Source organism: Thermobia domestica, chromosome 9 (genome assembly GCF_964235325.1).
Source record: "Thermobia domestica chromosome 9, izTheDome1.hap1.1, whole genome shotgun sequence".
NCBI lineage: Eukaryota > Metazoa > Arthropoda > Insecta > Zygentoma > Lepismatidae > Thermobia > Thermobia domestica.
In genome coordinates this window covers 66,273,583-66,282,168 of record NC_137462.1, presented here as the reverse complement: position 1 = coordinate 66,282,168, position 8,586 = coordinate 66,273,583, and the positions used below count along the sequence as shown (strand labels likewise).

Here is an 8,586-nt window from a genome sequence, read left to right as displayed (position 1 = left end):
ATTGGTGTCAGGAATCACCTCCCAAACGTTGTCGGTGTTGTTTTTAAACATCCTGTATATTTTTTTATTTGTTTAACATTTATATTCTTTATACGTTGGTTGATTGGTTGAGTTGGGGTTTAGCTTTCCGTTCAGCAGCGAGGCTATATGAAAAATGGATTTACAGCTTAATTTGTTCCAGCAGATTCCATTAATGTAAAAATGATTGAGGGATATGGGTAGCACAAGTGTGGTCCTACAGGAAGGTAGAACATTTATGGATTTGCAAACAACTATTGCCTTATTTTATTTTATCGTCGTTATGGTTTTGTAAAGCTGTCTTGACAATGAACATATGCACCTTAGTATCAAGCACCATGAGCCTGAGTCCTGCTGACTTTGGACCGTATTGTATTTAGCGAATGGCTTGTGTGGTTCGTTTGACAGACCCTGCATATTGTCTTGTGAAGTTCACACATCGAGCTTGCTCACGATATTATAGATGTTCCTACTTGAGACAATTAATTGATTACAATGAATGAATGGTTTCTTCTGGTAATTTTGTGTAAGACACACGGAATATACTTTTCTGTGGGGTTACCCTTGTTCCCCACCCCATCCATTTTCACATTAATGAAATCATTGAAATGTACAGGTCAAACGACAAAATGATTTCTTTATCCGGAACTTGATCTGACAATTTTCTTTCTCTAGTTATGGACATTTCTGTATCATTCCTAGAAATTTTCGGTCAGCTTTCTCCAAGTCTTACCCAAGTTCACGGAAGCATTCAGTATATTTTTGTTAATTATACATTGTACAACTTTCTTCTGTTTTGATCTAAAGCTTGTGTTTCGTACGTCGACCCTACATTCGCCGCCCAAGAGTTGATCCTTCCCGCCCGGACGATCCTTCTGCATCCACTTGACCTAATGTTTGTGATAATATTTTTCGATCTTCGGTTGGATTTGGTTTCCTTTCAATATTTTATAATAATAATAATAATAATAATAATAATAATAATAATAATAATAATAATAATAATAATAATAATAATAATAAGAAGAAGAAGAAGAAGAAGAAGAAGAAGAAGAAAAAAAAGAAGAAGAAGAAAAAGAAGAAGAAGAAAAATATAAAACAAAAATCAAAGTTTTTCCCTGGCGTAAATCTTACCTCTAAACTTCACATGGTTACAATCATTTCTCGAACTATACTTGCAATTTGTTTGCTAAAGTACGATGAAACAAAAAAATAATCTGAAAGGCAAGTACATCTCTGCCCTTTGTTGAATTTGTTCCTGTAAGACAGGTGTCTTATCGTCTACGAGAAGTGATAACAGAGAAAACTTTTAAAAAGAAAATTATTTTTCAAAATGGTTTGTTTTGCGATATCTGGCACTCATGCACAGATTTCTCGTCACTTCTATGATGTCAGTGGTACTACCAAAAATGATTCAACGAATCGATAACTATTAACGCGCTGGTAAATTAACAGAATCTAAACTCAAACTTCTTATCAGTAATAGAGTGGTATCTTATCATATTATATATATTAAAAACACAGGAAAGCACATATAGTGGTTTTGTGATACCGTACCACCTTCACAATCAAATTCTTTCATACAGAAGGACACGTGAAGTCTGTAAGTAGTATTGTAATTGTTTCTTTAACTTAAATTATGGAAGACTAGAGTTGTTGTATTACAAAGCATTTAAGAAGTGAACTGTTATAGTAGAGATAAATAAATATATCATGAATTACTCCAGGAAGAATCACTAACTGAAAATTTAACGCTAAACTTAACTCTTAGTTAGTCATTACAAACAGTGTACGAAGTACATACTCTTAATTACTCATTACAAACAGTATACGAACTGTTTAACTCTTAATTACTCATTACAAACAGTGTACGAAGTAAATAACGAAGTAGTTAATTCTTATTCACTCATTACAAACAGTGTACGAAGTAGTTAACTCTTACTCATTACAAACAGTGTACAAAGTTGTTAACTCTTAGCTACTCATTACAAACTGTGTACAAATAAGAAATTTTACAGACACACGAACGAAATAAGCTTTGAAAAATACGTAAAGAGGATCACGCGATGCATATATAAAAATAACCAAGAAAGTTCCGTCGCTTTCAGTGGAGGTCTGTGTTCAATTGCCCCTCACACCGTGAGTTGAATACAAATGGAGATAAGGCGAAGGTCAGTTGTTGGTGTGGGCATATCCAACATACTATCTGGTTGTGGCAGTTCAGTTACACGGAGAACTTGCGTAAAGATAGAGTGAAAATGAGACCTCCACAGAACGTCCTAAGGGCTTGTATGCTGTACGAGTTCAAACTGGAGTCAAACGCTGTTATAGCCGAGGGCGGAAGATATGTCAGGCCTGTGGTGAGGGTGTCGTGACTACGCGAACAGTGCAGCGGTGGTTTAACAAGTTTAAGGACGGTGACGAAACACTCGAAGGCGCACCACGTGCTGGAAGACCAACAAATGTCCAAAATGAAGATCTTCAGGCAGCAATTGAGGCGAACAGTGACCAGACATGTGAGGAACTGGGACCACAATTCAGTGTGAGTGGAGAAACCATTCGGCAGCATCTCCATCAACTTAGAATGCACTACAAGTTGAGTCGATGGGTCCTATATGATTTGACTCTGGACCAGAAGGCAACGCGAGCAGACTCCTGTGTTTCTTTACTATCTCGTCTGAGGAAGGAGCCATTTCTGGACAGGGTGCTGACATGTGATAAGAAGTGGGTCCTGTACGAAGCTTGACGGCGCCGTCATCGTTGGTTAGCATCCCATGAAGCTTTTCTAAACAGACGAAACCAGCACTGCGCCAGAAGAAGGTCCTCCTGTATGTGTTTGGTGGATTGCTTGCGGCATCGTGCATCTTAAACTGCTAGCAGCTGGTCAGAGCATCAATGCAATCGTGTACTGCTAGTAGTTGAGCCATGTTCAAGAAAAACTCAAAACTCTGGAGCCAACACTTCTGAATCGCAAAGGGATTCTCCTGTTACAGGAAAACGTTAAGCTCCACGTGGTTAGGATGACCCGTGACACCATTCTACGCCTTGGATGGGAAACAGTATTGCATCCGCCATACTCCCCGGATATTGCACCGTCCGATTATCACCTGTTCCATTCCTTGGACAATCACCTTAGAGGACGTCAGGTGAAATCCCTAGTAGAGGTGCAAAATGCACTTGATACTTTCTTCGTTGCACGGCCAACCAAGTTCTATCGCGATGGAATCCATGGCCTTCCAGAACGTTGACAGAAGTTCGTTGTTGCTGATGGGTACTATTGTTTATCTTCCAATTACGTCTTAGGTAACATATCAATGTTCGAAGGTGGTGGGTGAAAAAGCGACAGAACTTTCTTGGTTACTTTTAGAGAATATAGAAAGCCACAACTATTACCCGTTAAAATGTTAACGTATTTACTCCATTAACGAAACTCAGTCAGGATAATCGCTATAACTATCTATTGCAACAAGTAAAATTTAAAAAATCGCTTACATGTATGGAAATGGGGGTATAGATAGCCACCGTTAAAGTCGTCGTTACCAGTTATTGCCTTAACAGATTGATTCTATTGTCGAACTCGACCGAGATAGTCGCTATAGATATCTATTGCAGAATAAGATAATCTAAAAGTTTGTTTCCGTGCAAGTTATCCTGTGGAGTAACGGACTGACGAACAATCTTATAAATCTTACTGCATGACCATAATAACCAGAATAAAAATTACAAGATAGGAAATCTGTTATGGGCGTATACGTACAGCCCAACGTGTACATAGTAGGCCTATAGGGACGCTTTACTTACACATTGTGAAACAAAAATTGTAGAGGTCCCTAAAGAGGTTTAAGAAACACTTTTCATTTTTCTTCTAGCCCAAATATTAAGATACGGACCTTTTATATTTTTAAACGACCGCCACTTTGAACTGGGATGGTAGATAAAGCGGCATGAAAAAATTCTCCTAGTAAGAAATAAGTAGTCTACGAAGCAAATGCACATACCATACATCATCTTGGTACGATCAAAATTGGGAACACTATCGTGTCAACAAGATTCGTTACACACACACACACACACACACACACACACACACACATATATATATATATATATATATATATATATATATATATTATAAAAATATTGTGTGGTATGTGTGTGTAGATAGATATCTCATAACCCTTCTCTTATATACCAAAAACCTAATATTTAAGACTTTTCCTTTCGGTCACATAAACCTAACCACAAACCTAAAATCCTCAGACAAAATCTGAAGATCCTGTCGTTGCTATAACTATTTGAATATTTTGAGGTGTGGAAGTAGTCTTATTTAAAATGCATGCAGTCGATTAAAAGAAAAAAAATCCAACACACTAAAACAGAACTTTTTTCATTTTTGACGATTTTCTTGGATTTATTACTTTCAGAAATCTACGATCATGCCAAGGTTTGAGTTTTTATTTCAATTTAAAATGCTTTTTTTTTTTTTTTTTTAAGATTTTCATGAAAAAATAACCCCATTTAAACAACACCGGGAAATTTTGTCCCCCATAGACCTCCTAGAAACTAACAATGTTTGCTTTGCCATTTTGTTTTTGTAGATTAATCCCGGGTCAAGATTAGTCCGCAGATTAGAGTCTATAAACATGTGAAATGTCAACATTCTAGTGCTTCCGGAAATGCCTAATAATTATGGAGTGAAGAAGATGTCCCATTTAAATAGTATGGAGAGGAAAAAAAGATCGTTGGTGATTTCCTAAAACAACGTTATCAAAAACCTACAACAACGAATTTCAAGTTTTATTCCAAACGGCACCAAACTCAATTACCTAAAATATAACATTCTGTGTTCACTACCAAGGAGATTTTTTTCCTTCCACTTTTTTACCTCCTGTAAATTTAAAACATACTTTTGACAATTTTCCTTTTGGCTCCTCTCCTAGCGCTATAAGTATGCAAAATTTAAACTTTCCGTGTCAACCGGAAGTACCCGTAATATTATGTCAGTGAGTGAATCAGTTCATGTAATATATGTTACCAGCTGTTAAGCACTCGTCGTTGTCGGGTCTTAACATCAATTAAAAGAAAAGAAGTAAGTTTCCCCCTCCATCACCCGGTATTTATCCCCTGCTGTTATATAAGCCCACACAATTGTGATGTAATTGCTTTACATATACACAATACCTTATTAGAAAAAAAACTAGAAACGTGCATAAGTTTAAGCCAAAAATCGAAAACTGCTTCGTACAGAATTAGATTTGATGAAGTTCCATCACTGGTGGGTCTAGGTCACTCGTTTCTATGCAAAAAGGTTGATGACAGACAGACAGACTGATACACACATACACACGCGCATGCACATACATATTTTATTATTATTAAATACTGATTCTTCTCACTATTTCTTCCTGTGCCTGTGAAAATGGAACTCATACTTCAGACTTCTTATATTTATGCATAATGGACATCAAAGAAAATACACTTTAATTAAACACTTGTTAAACCAATATATACTGTATTAGTGTTTGCAAGACGATATGATTATCCCTGATTTTTTTTTAAAACTTAATTTAAGATTATAGATCTTGAAATGGTGTGTTATACAGGTATTCACATTTTAATGTAATCTATATTTTTACTCGACGTGAAGAAGGAATGGAGATAAATCACTAGGTCGAACAAAGTATACAAATGACTCACTGCACGTGACACATGACAGGGGATTTTTCAGTGACAGGTGAGCTTTCATTGTGATGTTTGAATGCTCTCCTCTAATGACGTACGAACGTATGTGTCATATCCTGTTTTTCTTTTCCCTCATTTCATTAAGGGGAGAAAGTAGATATTTTTAGTAAGAGTACGGTATTTCAAAAACAGTATGTCAGTCTGCGTAAGAAAACGAATTTATACATGTAAATGTTTCATAAGAAAATAATTCAAGATGGCCGTAATAGTTGCAAATATGTCAGAAACTGGAAGAAAGTAGAAACGCTTTCAAAGTCTTGACTGGTAGACCCATAGGAAAACGACCATTAGGAAGACCTAGACGCAGATGGGAGGATAATATTAAGATGGATCTTGCAGAGATAGGAATACAAAGTAGAAACTGGATGCAATTAGCTAAGGATAGAAGTCAGTGGAGAGCTTTTGTGAACGCGGCACTGAACCTCCGGGTTCCATAGGCCATAGAGTTAGTTAGTTAGTTATGTCAGAAACTGGTATTATCTGCGGTTTTCTCATAGTTAGTACATGCTGATTTATGCAGTAAGAGAGTGGTTCATTGGCAGCGGCGGGTTTCGCGGGTAGACCGGATAGGTACGTGCCTACCCAAAAACCTAGAAAATAATAATAATAATAACAATAACAATAATAATAATAATAATAATAATAATAATAATAATAATAATAATAATAATAATAATAATAATAATAATAATAGTAATAATAATAATAATAATAATAATTATTATTATTATTATTATTAAGTATTCTTCTTCCTATTGACATTTCCTGGGACTAATGAGGTTTTCTTTCTTTTTTCTTCTTAATTTTCAGTTTGGGTCTGGAAAAATTTCTTCCACGTTTCTCGATTTTCAGCTTCCTCTTTCAACTCCCAATATTTTAATCTAATTTTCAAGTCATCAATCAGTTGTGTTCTTCTTCTCCCTACTCCTCGCTTTCCTTCCATCTTTCCTTTTATGGCGATATGAAGAAGACAATTTCTTCGCAAGATGTGTCCAGTCCAATTGGCCTTTCTACAAAGGATAGTGGCTAGAAGCGTCCTCTTCTCTCCTATTCGTTTTAAAACGTATTCGTTTGTTACTCTTTTTGTCCATTTTATCTTCTCCATCTTCCTCCAACACTACATTTCGAAGTTCTCTAAATATTTCTTTTCTTACTTCGGTAATGTTCAAGACTCCAAATCATGCTTAATCTGAATCAATGTTCCATATATGGCACTTGACCAATTTCTTCCTTAGTCCAATATTAAGGCTGCTAGTTAAGAGTGACTTGTTGTTGTTGAATACTTCTTTGGCTGTGGCAATTCTCGATCTGATTTCTCTAGTGCAATACATATCTTTCGTCAAAATACTTCCCAGATATTTGAAATGGTCGACCTCTTCAAGTATTCTTTGTTCTACTCTGTCCCATAAGGGCGAATTTCCACGTGATATTCTTATGATTTTCGATTTTTTTATGTTGATTTCCATTCCATATAGTTTCCTAGTGTCAACTACTTTGTCAATCATCTCCTGTAGTCCTTCTTCGGTTCTAGCTGTAATAACCGTATCATGCCTGATCTTGTAATGAGGTGCCCTCCAATCCTGAAATACCCAATTCCCGTTTTTAATGCTTCCTTCATTAATCATTCATTATAAATGTTGAATAATTGGGTGACATACTTCATCCTTGTCTGACTTCTCTTCCAATCTCCACACTATTGGTTTCTCTTTCATTCAAGCGCATTTTGACTGGTTGTCCCATGTACACGTTGCGAATGAGCCCTCGGTGTCTCCAGTTGATCTCTATTTCTTTAAGTATTTGCAAAAGTTTCGTCCAATTGAACCTGTCGTAAGCTTTTTGTCAGTCTATGAAGCACAAACACAACTCTTCCTTTATGTCCAGAACTCGTTCTGACATAATTCTCATCAACCCAATAAAATCTCTGGCAGGGATGTGCCGGAGGAGGGGGCGAGCGGGGCGCCGGCCCCGGGCGCCGAAGTAAGGGAGCGAAAAATTCGGGAGAAAAAAGGGAAAAAGATAGGAAAAAATGCTTGGAATATATGTATGGAGGCGCCGTCATATACTCTCGCCCCGGGCGCTGATTTTCCACGGCACGGCCCTGATCTCTGGTGCCTTCTCCTTTCCCGAATCCAAACTGATCTTCCTCCAACATCTCTTCTATCTTATTTTCCAGTCATCTGTTGAGTATGCGCGCAAGAATCTTCAGTGTGAGAAATAAGGCTAATGGTTCTACGATCGCTGCACTTCGTTGCTTCCTTCTTCTTGCGTAATGCAATCATTGTAACATCAAGAAAATCCTTTGGCCATTCTCTACTGAGGTAGATCTTGTTAATAAGGGAAGTCAGTACTTTCAATGCATTGTCTCCTAATTCCTTGAGCAAATCTGCTGGTATGTCGTTGTCTCTAGTGGTCTTCTTCCTTCTCATGTCCTTGATGGCTTGTACTACTTCACTTTTCAATATACTGGGTCTTTGTTCATCATCATCCACCTCTTCCTCTGCTTCAAACGCAATATCTTTGGAGCAGTTGTTCTGGTCATATAAATCTTTTATATATTCCTCACAAACTCTAAGAATTCTTTGATAGTCAGTGACTGACCTTGTTGATCTTCGATTCCAAATGTGCATATGTATTTGTTAGCTTTCCCTTCTAATTCTTGTTCTTTCTAACACAGCAGATCATATCTGCCGCGCCGTTGAAGTTCCATTATTTCTTCACATATCTGTTCCATGTACTTTTCTTTGGTTTTGTCCGTCTCTCTTATAAAATACATATATTTGGTCTAGGAATTATTTCGTGCGGTTGGTACGCACACATTGAAGCTGT

At 36.9% G+C, this 8,586-nt stretch overlaps 1 protein-coding gene across 2 annotated transcripts in view; it reads left to right on the top strand.

The window, feature by feature from the left end:
* The window catches only part of LOC145694710 (phospholipid-transporting ATPase ABCA3-like), a 104,325-nt gene that overhangs the window by 9,179 nt on the left and 86,560 nt on the right, over positions 1–8,586 (top strand). The window contains exon 1 of one of the 2 annotated variants that reach the window (XM_081771239.1): positions 1,583–1,621. The exons of the other annotated variant lie outside the window; for it this stretch is intronic. The gene's annotated coding sequence lies outside the window, so the exon portion shown is untranslated. Of the gene's footprint in view, positions 1–1,582; positions 1,622–8,586 lie in introns of those variants that run through there. 2 annotated transcript variants of the gene reach the window in all.